Raw genomic sequence first — 13,955 nt, forward strand, 5'->3', positions numbered from 1 at the left:
GAGTTCTATGACAACACCATCAGTTAATAATGATACTATTACTGATTGTGTCTGTGCCCAAGGGTGGATTGTGACCATAAGTGTTAGCTATTTACTGAAGCAACAAAAAAACAAAAGACAAATTGATCTCCTCCTACATTTAACTGTTATTAGTAATACAACTCTTCCTGAGATAAGAACTTTAAGGCAACACAGGTAATCTTATTCATATAATCAGTAGTTATATCTATACATTGTACACCAAAATATGAATATAATGGTGCATGCTGGGTTTCAATCGAACACAAGTCACATAGGGATTAGTGCACCTACAGGTGCATTGGATCTCTGGTGGCTACAGCTACCTCTAGTGGCAGAATAGTAGTAACTGCAAAGAACTTTAAAATGATGGCAACAGCTGAGAGTTCCAAACTGAAAAAAAATAAAGGAACAATCACAGTTTGAATGTTAATATTCTGTAAGGCAGGGGTCCCCAACCTTTTATACCCCTGAGCCATAATCAAATTGAAAAAGTTTTGGAGAGCAACACAAGCATGAAAAAAGTTCCTGGAGGTGCCAATGAGTGCTACGGTTAACTATTTGATAGCCCCTATGTTGACTGGAAGCCTACTCTGCTCTGTTTGGCAATTACACTGGGTTTTATGCAATCAAAGCTTGCCTCCTAACCAGAAATTCAAAAATAAGCACCTGCTTTGAGGCCACTGGGAGCAACATCCAAAGGGTTGGTGAGCGACATGTTGCCCACGAGCCACTGGTTGGGGATCACTGCTGTAAGGTATGCCACTGTCTAGCACTTATAGCTTGACTTCTCTCTTCTGCTTCACATTTGTACCGTATAATATGACCATGCAAAGCTTTGAAGGAAGGAAATGATGCCTTGTGTGCTTGAGCTACAGCCAAGTATGGGATCAGTTAAATAATGACTCCATTAAAACAAGAGGAAATATGTTATGTCACATTCCATTTTAGCAAAATGTATATTTGTGTTAATACTCCATAATATCAGTGTGTTATATCATTAATAGCCTTACCTGTCTATATATATTTTGGTATTATGGTATTAGTGACTACTGATGTATATGTATAAGACATGTTTCTAAGGGAAATAACCTTCCTGTAATTCGGAACCTTCTGGATAAAAGGTTTCTGGATAAAGGAACCCATAACTGAATAGGAATTATGCAAACTAAATTGCAAAAGAACATCAAATTCATATAAAGAAAAACAGATTCTGTAAAGTATATTAACCAATTGAGTTAATAATTCTTCAAGACTGTCAGACTATGTAGCACAGTATGCTAATGCTCATAGACCTCCAAGTTTGTGTATGGCGCGAGGACAGATGTAGAGACACTGGCTGTCACCAATCAATAATGAAAGGCGACAACCTGATTGGCTCTTTGTGCCTATATAACTTCCAGATGCGGGGTCCACATCAACCAGAGGTGAAAGCGTTAAAGAAAACACCTGCTGCTTTTGCAGCAGATAAGGAGCTCATATAGTTACTGTGTGGCGAGTAGCATACAAGATGCTATTGCGTGTAATGTGAACAAGGTTAGCTGCCCTTAATCCTTAGCTTTTTTTATTTATACATAGGATATCAACGAGGACAGATACAGACGCAATGAAGTGATAGCAGCAAAGGGAGAGGCAGATCCAGGATAAACACATCCATCAATAAGAATTAATCAACAGAGTGTTCATTTTATCACACTGCAGCATTAGTACACGTGGCAAAGCTAACAGGAAACATAAATCTCTAACATTAGCTTGACTTTTACCCCATAATTTAGCCATGGTTGTCCAGCATCCAAAAAATAGAAATAATTTAGACAACCTTGCTTTTGTAAGTGTGCATTTAGAAATATCAGCTTTGACTGCATGTGGGTAATTTAGCACCAATGTTCATATTTATCGCCCTTTTATGCATTCAAAGTGAGCTCATGATAAATGATACATTAAAAATGGTATACAGTTGCTTAGGAGATTAGCGCTGTGATTGCCAAACCTCTTCACATAATTTTTCAGGATTCGTTGAGGTCAGGCATGGTGCCGAGAGTCTGATAAATTGCTAATGTGGTGCCGTTATTTAAAAAAGGATCCCGTTCTCAGCCTGAAAACTGTAGGCCTGTTAGTCTGACATCAGTAGTAGGAAAACTTTTGGAAGGGGTAATAAGGGATAGGGTACTTGAATACATTGTTCACAATACTATAAGTTTGTGCCAGCATGGTTTTATGCGTAACAGATCTTGCCAGACTAATTTAGTTGCCTTAGACTTGGCTAGAACATTTCACAAAAAGTTAAAGATAAAATTGAGGAATATTGGCCTAGAACATAATATTTGTAATTGGATAGAGAACTGGCTGAAGGATAGATTACAAAGAGTGGTTGTAAATGGAACATTTTCTAATTGGACCAGTGTGGTTAGTGGAGTACCGCAGGGGTCAGTCCTTGGTCCTTTGCTTTTTAACTTGTTTATTAATGACCTGGAGGTGGGCATAGAGAGTACTGTTTCTATTTTTGCTGAGGATACTAAATTGTGCAAAGCTATAAGTTCAATGTAGAATACTGCCACTTTAATTAGAAATTTGACAAAACTGGGCAGCAAAATGGAAAATAAGGCTCAATGTTGACAAGTGCAAAGTTATGCACTTTGGTAGAAATAATATAAATGTGAGTTATATACGAAATGGTAGTGTGTTGGGGGGATCCTTAAAGGAGAATTCAAGTCAAAATGTAAAAAGCATACTGCCCAATAGTCCTCCTATTGTTTAGTAAAAACGCCACACTTTTGGCTCACCTAATCAAATATTTACTCAGTCACACTTACTTCACATTTTCTAGAACAGGCAGCCATCTCTAAAAAGGTATTCTCTCTTCCTTTCCCTCCTTGCTTCATACTGCACATGTGTTTCATTCCCTCCCCCCCCCCCTCTGCCAGATCCGCTTCTGATTGGCTGGTGGGCATGTGTAGCTCATGCTCAGAGAATAGGAAGGCTGCCGCTGGCACCTACAGGAAGGACAGAGAGATTTCAGTGATGTCACTGTAGTCTTCACACTGCTGTAGGCTGCCAGCACCATATCTCAGAGAAGCAAGCAGGGATCTGAGAAATTAGATATGCAGTAAGTACTTAAAAAGAATGCCTTTAGACTTACTTTTAATTTATATTAACCTTTCATTGTCCTTTAATTGAGAAGGATCTGGGAGGCAATGTGATTCTGTGGCTACTAAAGCAAATAAAGTGCATAAAAAGGGCATCGACTCAAGGGACGACAACATAATTGTGCCTCTTTATAGGTCCCTGGTAAGGCCTCACCTTGAGTATGCAGTGCAGTTTTGGGCTCCAGTCCTTAAGAAGGATATTAATGAGCTGGAGAAAGTGCAGAGACGTGCAACTAAACTGGTAAAGGGGATGGAAGATTTAAGCTATGAGGTGAGACTGTCAGGGTTGGAATTGTTTTCTCTGGAAAAAAGGCACCAGAGGTCACCCCTTTAGATTAGAGGAACAGAACTTTCATTTGAAGAAGCGTAGGGGGTTTTTCACGGTGAGGGCAGTGAGGTTGGGGAATGCCCTTCCTAGTGATGTTGTAATGGCAGATTCTGTTAATGCCTATAAGAGGGGCCTGGATGAGTTCTTGAACAAGCATAGTATCCAAGGCTATTGTGATAATAAAATCTACAGTTAGTATTGATGTTTGTATATATGGTTTATGTATGTGAGTGTATAGATAGGCTGGTATAGGTCTGTGTGTGCTGGATTTACTTGAAAGAGTTGAACTTGATGGACTCTGGTCCTTTTTCAACCCTATGTAACTATGTAACCACTCATCCAAGTGGCTTCTTCAAGAGGCTTCTTCAGTTTAAATGACTGGTAGAGAATTTCCCAGCATTTACACCCTTGAGGGTAGTACAGACCCGATGATTTGAAAGAGGTGTGAAAGAGGCCATTTATGCCAGACTGGAAAAACCATCCCTGAACAGAGGAGGGGGCCTGCGACACTGCTTGTCAACAACTTACAATGCCGCTTTTACATCCTTACCCCGGCGGTTTCACAACAGTTCACATTTCCAGTCATGTACTTTGAAAGATTAACCCCTGCATCAATGAGAATTGATACCATTGTGGCTGGATCATACTTTTTTACACCTGTCAGTTTCAGCCAACATCTAACTGAATACATTCAATGCAACCATTGTGATTGGATGTCTGTGACTGTACTATCATCAATGGTTTAAATGCTGGGGAATTCCCTACCAGTCATTTGAACTGAAGGAGCCACTTGGATGAGTGGTGATCTCTAGCTTTAAGGTATCTGGCAAAGTACATAATTTTTTAAGCTGCAGTTGAAGAGGGACAGGGCACTTCCTGGAACCATAGATTACAGAAGACCAGACAAATATGCTATTCATCAAATGTGCCTAATGATGGGAGATCAGCTAGAATTCTATAGAGTGCGTATGTGAAAGCAAGAAATCAGCAGCATACGTGTTACCTTGCCACAATGCAAGGATTAGACCTACTTTTTCCTTTGGTAAACTTTCAAGCATGGAAAAAAATGTATGTATTTTCTCATGAAGACAAATTTGCATGCTTGAAAACTAGTACATTTTACACCAAAGTAATTTTAAGTGATTTTTAATTTCACATAATTCAAATAAAATAGTAAAAAAAAGTCCATGTATTTATTTAAAGATGAACTGAACATTCACATTTAAATGCAGGAAAAAATTTGCTTTTGCCTAAGCACCTCCAGACTAAAATTTAATGACTTTAGTGGATCTTGAAGCTGTTAAATCCAAGGAAATTTGGCAAAGTCTGACCACAGTGGTAGCTGTGTTGTAAGGCTGATGCCACACGTGGCGTTTTTACGCTGCGTATTTCCTCAGCCTAAAAACACAGCACAAGTCACACAGCCCCTGACTATGGCGTTTTTCAGCCTAGTACTGGTGACGTAGCAAATCCCGTTCCCATGGTGCTAATAGTGCGAAATAGTAAAAAAACGCTGCGGATTTCCGCTAGGTCTGGCAGCTGCCTTTGTGTATACATAGGAATAGCTTGCTGTGCAAATACTGGCGTATTTCGGCAAACGCTTGAAAAATCCGTGGTATCGCGTTTTCTAGCGTATTTACGCGTTGTGTGGTTTGCTTCGAGTCTTTTCAAGTTATTTCTATGGATGATGATATCGTGCGTTTTTCAGCCGCCGAGAGAATTAGAGAATACGCAGCGTAAAAACGCCACGTGTGGCATCAGCCTTAGACCAAAAGGGAGCAGCTGTTGGAGCTGAAAATTATACTGGCTTCCTTAGAGAGGAGCATTTCAGAATACTTTAGTGTGCAGGTTTCAAACAAACTTTATGTGGACATGTTTTACCTGATGTTTAAAGGTGAAACAGTTTCATAAGGTAACAGTTTAATAATACAGAAAGCAAGGCATGTAAATCCCTGTTCTCAAAGCATTGTGTGGATGATTCTTTACAGCGGGTTACCCAACCTTTTTTACCCGTGAGCCTATTCAAATTTAAAAAGTGCAACACAAGCATGAAAAATATACCTGTTTGGCAGTTCACCTGTTTTTTATGCAACAAAACTTACTTCTAAGCCAGAAATTCCAAAATAGACACTTTCTTTGAGGCCACTGTGGGTTGGTGAGCAACTTGTAGCTGGTGAGCTACTGGTTGGGATCACTGCTCTACAGCATTCAACCATATTTTGCTATGTTTGGGCCCAAATCCTGCACCGACATATGGCCTAAAATTCACCAGATATTGTTTAAGCTGGACATACATGGGCAGATTTCAGTTGCTGATTCAGCAGCTTATCTGCCTGTGCATGGGCACCCCCAAGGGCCTACCCGACCAATATCTGGCCTAAAATTGGCCAGACCTCAATTGGGCAGGTTTGATTTTCTGTCAGATCAAGAACCACATCAGCTCACTGATGTGGTTCCTGGTCTGATGGTGCCTATGCCCACCGCTCTTATTTGATCAAATTAGCCCAATATCACCCACCTTAGGTGGGCATATTGGGAGAAGATCCTCTTATTTTGGGAACCACTTTAAGGCTACTCTATAAGACTTGAGAGGTAAATTGAAAGATAATTAAATTACGAGTGCATAGATAATTCCCCTACATAATGGACTTTTGGTTATCTGTCTAATTATCTACCTCTCAAGTCCTTTCAGGCCTCACTGCCCCAGGGACATCAGCATCAGTTTGGCATGGCGTATGGCAGAGAGGGTCTGGATTGCTGTTGGCTGGTAATTGCATACCTATTGCAAATTGTTCACTAAGACAGCTCTTCTTTCTTGCTACCACTTATTATTGCAGTTACATTGCACAAAAGCAGAAAAAAACAAATTAGACCTAGAAATAACGAAACAATTCTTGTTTTAACTCTGGTTATTTTAAAAATGAAAATTATAAGGTGTCATTTACATAGACCACAGGCAGGCATGCACCCCTTAGTGCTCATGTAGACAGCATGTCTGCCTGGGGACTGGCGGCTGTGTTCTGAAACTCATGCTAAGCGTCAATGGGCACAGGCCGGAACCTGTCCTTACTGCCCTTATTGATAGGGCACATCTTAATGATGTTCAGGTTACAATAGATGGGGAATGGGAAGGAGGATGCCAACATGCCCTCCCACTGCTAATGAATACAATGCTACCGAGCGCAGGGAATTCTGCATTTATAGCAGCAGCTGCAGGTCTCTATGCCCCAAAACACAGGGCAGAGACCTGCAGCAGTGTATTAACCATGAAATGCAGGTTGTAGAGGGCAAAAATGGCAGATTGCACCTGTTTTTTGTAATATTTAACTTGCCTTTCATATTGCAAATAACCCCTATAGTTTATAGATGATTAATAACACAAATTTCAAACTCTAACTCATTCCTGTTTCAAAAATCATCCAGGTGCAAGTGCTCTGGTTTGGGAGAACCTACACTTCTAGCCTCCGTTGGCATCAACTTAACCCAGGGCAGAGAATGTATAAGCAGGTTGGGCACCTCTTTGCCAGCTCAAAAATATGCTCTTTGTGCCATGTGTATCAATCTGGCCATGCACATGCCAAAAAGCTGCCTAGTCTGTCCCTCCAGTTTTCTATACACACATAACCATTTATTGCAGATAACATAAAAATGTCACATTTTATTGTAGGATATGGAATAAAATGATTTACCAAAATACATTTTTTATAAAATAAAATCTTTTTTTTAGTTAAAAAGGTCTCCAAATAAAAAATCCAGGGTATTTCCATTCTGAAAAAATTTCCCCTGCCCTCATGAATGTCTAGTTAGAGCTGATACATTACCTTCATTACAGGAAACTAAATATTTACCTACAGGTGTCTTTTCCTTTACACAATGCATATCTGCCAAATGCTCTTTAATCCACACTTTCAGCGAGTGTGTCATGCAAGCTGCATGCCATATGGTACACTTACTGCAGGTCAACATTTATAAGCACACATTTTGATTTTCAGTTAATAAAATGTTTAATTAGACATATTGTTGATGTACTTGCAAAAGCCTTATATTCGTAACACAACTAAAATAATACAAACAAAGAAACATAGTTACATGGTTACATAGGCCCAAATAAAAAAATCATGTCCAAAAAAATCATGTCAAAACTGTATCTGATTCTATCAAAATGAGTACCACCCAAAAAGAAAGACTTTCTTTTTAATAATCTGTGCAAAGGACTAGTAAACCTTCATAATAAGAACCTAATTATTATTATGTTGGGTTGAAAAACATACTGTTCTTCGACTTCAGCTTTCTTTCTTTCTCTGCTTTTTCTTCTTCTTCCTCCTACAGTTTTAGGGGTACAACATCCAAACTCTCCACACTTCTTCACCCTATAGCGGAGCAAGTTGCTTGTGCTTTTCTAAGCTTTTCTAAGAAATTCTGCCCCCAGAATGTGCCATTTGTTTCTGCAAATAAATGAGTTAAAAGCATTGTGGCATATTGGTGTGCTTCTTCCCCTTTGCAAAGATACATGAAAAAAGGCTTGGGAGTGGCTGAGGAAGTCAAGCACCCTCTGAGAGTATGTATGTAAGTGGTGTGCAGTTCAATATTAGGAAAATTGGGCTGGGCCACTAACAGCCAATCAGATTTCATCCATTGAATTTTTTTGTTTTAAATTTAAAATGCTGCCATTCTCACACACTGTTTGTCACTGGGTGACTTCAACCAACCACAATATTGACTTTTATTGGTTTAAATTTAAACTGCTGCCGTTCTTTAACTATTAATCCTAGGGTCCCTAAACTTTGCAGAGTTAGTCACTGGGTAACTGCAGTTACAGGCTAGAAAAAGTGGGTGGAGCCACCAACCGCCAATCAGATGTCACTTGTTGACTTTTAAGTGGGGAAATTTAAATTGCTGCCATCCAGACACTATTAAAACCAGGGTCCCCAAACTTTGCACAATGGTTTTTAATATATAACAGGAATACTACAATACCCTTATCAACAATAATGAATCCAACCCGCGACGCCTGTTTTCTAAATTCAATACCCTTCTGCGTCCCTCACAGACTCCATTACCTCACTTTATTTACTCTCCCCAGGACCTTGCTGATTTCTTCATGAACAAAGTGGAGTCCATCCGCAATCAGATTCTCCCCTCTACTAATACAAACCAGCTCCTCCTTCTGCAGCCCCCTTCTGCATGTCTTAGCACTTTTGGTCCCATAACTGTCTCTGAAGTCTCCCGGCTATTGTCAACTCCGCTCACCACTTGCTCTCTTGACCCTATGCCTTCTTCTCTGATTAAACACTGTGCTGCTGAGCTTACTCCAGTTCTTACTCACATCTTCAACTCTTCTCTGACTTCTGGAATTTTCCCCTCTTTCTTCAAACAGGCCTGTGTCAAGACTATCCTTAAAAAGGCCACGCTCGACCCGTCCTGTCTCTCTAACTACTGTCCTGTCTCTCTTCTATGCTTGCCTCCAAAATCTTAAAGTGTATTGTCTTCTCCCGTCTTACTAACTTTCTTAACGCCCATAATTTATTAGACCCCATGCAATCTGGTTTTCAGCCTGCGCACTCTACTGAGACGGTGTTGTGCAGAGTTACGAATGATCTTCAGGTTGCCAAAGCCAAAGGTCACTTTTCTATACTAATCCTCCTTGATCTATCGGCTGTGTTTGATACGGTCGACCACTCCCTCCTGATGCAAATTTTGCATTCGATTGGTCTCCATAGTCAGGCTGCATCCTGGATCTCTTCTTACCTCTCTAACTGTTCATTCACTGTCTCCTATGCTAACAAAACCTCATCTCCAGTTCCTCTTAATGTGGGGGTACCCCAAGGCTCTGTACTTGGGCCGTTGTTGTTCTCTACACGCTGTCCTTGGGAGATCTTATCCGTTCGTTTGGCTTTAAATATCATCTGTATGCTGATGATATCCAAATTTATTTGTTGACCCCTTCATTAACAGTTGAAACTGAGACTCAAATCTCTAACTGCCTCCTAGCTATCTCCAGTTGGATGAACCAACGCCACCTCAAACTAAACCTAACAAAAACTGAACTAATGCTCTTTCCGCCTAACCTTGGTCCTACCCCCCCCCCATTTACTGTCTCTATTGATGGCACCTTCATCAACCCGGTTGATTCGGCACGTTGTTTGGGGGTGATCTTTGACTCCTGCCTCTCCTTCTCTGACCATATTAACACCACCGTCGAAACCTGTCATTTTTTCTTACGCAATATTGCCAAAATCTCTACTCTAAAATTCTACTGCAACAGTTAGGCTGCTCATGCATGCTCTCATCCTATCCCGACTTGACTACTGCAACCTGCTACTCACCGGCCACCCTAACTCCCATCTTTCCCCCCTACAGTCTATATTAAATACTGCTGCCAGAATTCTCCTCCTCTCATCCAGGAGAGTTCAGGCCCTTCCCCTGCTAAAGTCCTTATCTTGGCTTCCTATTAAACAAAGAATATCTTACAAACTCCTTCTCTTAAGCTTCAAAGCCCTCCATTCCTCTGCTCCTCACTACATCTCTTCCCTTGTATCTCCGTACGTTCCTGGGCAACTCCTTCGTTCCTCGCAGAGCAATCGTTTGGCTGCCCCTTACATTTGGCATGCCCTCCCTGATTTCCTTGGAGAGAATCTTCCCTCAGTCTTTTTAAAACCAAACTACCTTTTGGAGCACTCACCCAGCACTCCACGTTTTTCAACCCAACATGAAGTTTGTTCTCAAACTTCCCTTTCTAGTTAAATAGTGCTCTTTATACTAATGGTATAATTCCACTCCCAGTTTGCTAGCCACAGTGGTGTAAATACAAGAGGTGTGTGTGGGGGCCCACAATAGACACAATCGAATTAGATTGATATTGCCCACCTTAAGTGGGCGTATGGGGTGAAAGATCCGCACATTTGGCGACCTCACCAAACGAGCAAATATTATGATGTATGGCCACCTTAACTATTGTATGTATGTATCAGATATATCTGATATAATATCTAAACCAAGTCCTACCGTTATATCTGCAAGGGAATCTTAGGTAAATGGTGGAAAACTGGAGTAATAAAAATATCCCTTACACTCATATCATACATATAATAACTCGAAATTTTGTTCTCTACAGATGACAACACACTCCTAAATATCTTTATAGGGTTCTGTTGTCTCGTAGCCTCCCCTACATAAAAGAGCACATGTACGTCTGAAAGTATAGTAAGTAAAGTGCAGTTGTGTCTGATTTAGCAAATATTTTGTCACAAATCAGATGCAATTACATCGAATACCATTTGGCGTAGTTTGCCATATGTGATCGTTTAGGTGCAAGTGTGCTGTGCATAATGACGGTGGGTGTGAAGGGGACCCTGGAAGTACTGTCTGGTCAGGAGGTGGCAGTAGCTCCAGGGTACCTCTGCGCCAACAGGCACAGCAGTTACTGATTCGGAACAAAAGGCAGGAAGCACTGAGTGGCGCCAAGTGCAATTATATGGATGTGAAAGGAGCACATTTTGATGCAAGTACCTTTAATGAAAGTAGTTTTATGCATAACTGATTGTTGGGAAATTGTGGGGACCTAAACTACACTTGTGTCCATACATAAGCAATAAAAACTTTCATTCAAGACCGCCAGAATTTACCCTTTATTTGCCTGTTGTATCACGATTGTTACATCTTTTTCATACTTCCTTGTCACACTTTGTAGTGCCAAAACATGTTTCTGTGCTAGTCCCTTGGAGTTATGATTTATTTTGGCACTAAACTCAATGGGGTAAATCAAAGAGCTCATTTATGTTCACAAGTACTACGGGGCAGGGACCTCCTTCCTACTGTGTCTCATACCACATGGCACTTATTCCCTGTGCATTTATATATATTTAATGTATTTATTTATTATAACACTTGTCCTCCCTGTGTGTAATTTTGTATTTTGTAAGATTGTACAGCACTGCGCACCCTTGTGTGCAATTTCTCCACAGTCAGTTGCATGTAACATCACTTTTACTAAAGGTGCATGTGTCAAAATGCACTTCTCACACTTCCCTATATTTGCGCTTGGTGCTGCTCAGTCCTTCTTATCTTTCAATCCCAATTGTGTGTTGCTGCACCTAATGACGTAGATCAGTGCTGTCCAACTTTTGTGGTACCGAGGGCCGGAATTTTTCCATCCTACGTGGTGGAGGGCCGATACCCAGTTTTGTCCACTTCCCCTTTTTAAACCACACGCACTTGAAACCACACTCCTGTTATCACATGACTATACCCATATTAATGGTTGTAGTACAGCAAAGACCTGCCATACTCTGCCTTCCCTACCCTGCCTGTGTGTGCCATACTCTGCCTGCCCTACCCTGTCTGTGTGTGCCATACTCTGCCTGCCCTATGCTGCCTGTGTGCGCCATACTCTGCCTGCCCTATGCTGCCTGTGTGTGCCATACTCTGCCCTATGCTGCCTGTGTGCGCCATACTCTGCCTGCCCTACCCTGCCTGTGTGTGCCATACTCTGCCTGCCCTATGCTGCCTGTGTGCGCCATACTCTGCCTGCCCTATGCTGCCTGTGTGCGCCATACTCTGCCTGCCCTATGCTGCCTGTGTGTGCCATACTCTGCCCTATGCTGCCTGTGTGCGCCATACTCTGCCTGCCCTACCCTGCCTGTGTGTGCCATACTCTGCCTGCCCTATGCTGCCTGTGTGCGCCATACTCTGCCTGCCCTACCCTGCCTGTGTGCGCCATACTCTGCCTGCCCTATGCTGCCTGTGTGCGCCATACTCTGCCTGACCTATGCTGCCTGTATGCGCCATACTCTGTCTGCCCTATGCTGCCTGTGTGCGCCATACTCTGCCTGCCCTACCCTGCCTGTGTGTGCCATACTCTGCCTGCCCTACAGTGATACATTGCTGGCACTGCTCCTACAGTCTGCACAATAACTATATATTAAAAAACTTTTTAATTGCAGTACCACCTCAGTATATGTTCTTTTTGTAGTGTGCAGGTTTTATTTGTGGGTTTCTACTGCTCCTGAGGTGTGAACAGGAGAAATATGTGGGTGATTACAGCCTGAGCCTGAGGTGTGAACAATGCAGGGATTAAAAGGTGTGAACAACACAGGGGATTACATTTTTAAACAATTTACAGCCTGAATCTGAGGTGAGAACCATGCAGGGGGGGCAGTTAATCACAGTACTGATACCATTTAAAGCTTACACAAGAGTAAGCCATCAAAGCGGCCAGACAGGTGGGGTGCCACACAGAGGGGGGGTCGCGGGCCGCCAGTTGGACAGCACTGACGTAGATGAACCCTAGAGCTGCTGCCACCTCCTGACCAGGTCATAGCTTCAGTGTCAATAGACACTGTTGCTCCTACAGTATTGGGCATAGACATCACTCACATGTGAACACCAGAAATGACCCCAAATGTACTGACGCGCAATTGAGATGACAAAATGTACTTGCAGTTGAGCTAATTTTGCAGAATCGGACACAACTTAAGTGCAATGCATTTACACTAAGAGCATCAACCCTTTGTGATCCCGGAATTATGGGGGGAAAAAACACTGCTAGCTTTTTAAAAATGATAAAATGATTACTGTGAATGTTTCTTTTTAGGTTAACGCTAAGATTAAAGGGGCAGTATACACCTCCATAAACCTTTATTCAACAGCACAATAAGCATTCTGCCTCTTGTTTTAATTACAAAAAAAGACTTATTTCACTATTTTGTCTATTATAAAGCACTTAAGGATGTTGGATGGTAACCTTGTAATTAGCAGCAGGACAAAGGATTACTGTAATATCATAAATCACAATGATGAATATTCATTCTAATACTCCAGTATATACGCCAGTATTTCCACTTGTTTTATTTACCACCATGACAAGTCATGGACTATGCTCACTCATTCATTGCTGGTGAATATGTAACCCTTCATGGCTTTGGGCTGTTTTGGCATCAGTTTATAAACAGCAGTCTGTGTGCATGTGCGTTTTTATGTGTCCTGCATAAAAGGAAGGTCACCTTAGCCTATCTATTAAATTATATATTATCAGTTATGCTCGAGTGATAATTACTTGTAAAGATATGAATATAACATATGACAAATATAGGATTTACTAGGGCAACGGCAATAAATATAAATCATCTAGTTTAATAGGATTCAAAGTTCAGTTTTTAAGGTCACATTAACTAAAGTTTAACTCTTATTAAATGGATACAGTAATAGTAAAGCATTTCTATTAGTTTTGTTATACAGCCATTATCATAACACAGAAATAGCATGCATTCTGTAGAGATAAACCCAGAAAGAGAAATCATCAGTGGTTGTGGAGTTGCAAGTTTGCATCACAAAAAAGTAATAAGATATAGAGTAATAAAAGAGTAATAAAAATATTTTAATGGTTTTAAAGGTATTTGCAAATGTGAAAGAAGAATCCCCACACACCTGTAACAATGTAGCAGGAAAGAGTGGATGACTGCTTT

Source organism: Xenopus tropicalis, chromosome 4 (genome assembly GCF_000004195.4).
Source record: "Xenopus tropicalis strain Nigerian chromosome 4, UCB_Xtro_10.0, whole genome shotgun sequence".
Taxonomy (NCBI): domain Eukaryota; kingdom Metazoa; phylum Chordata; class Amphibia; order Anura; family Pipidae; genus Xenopus; species Xenopus tropicalis.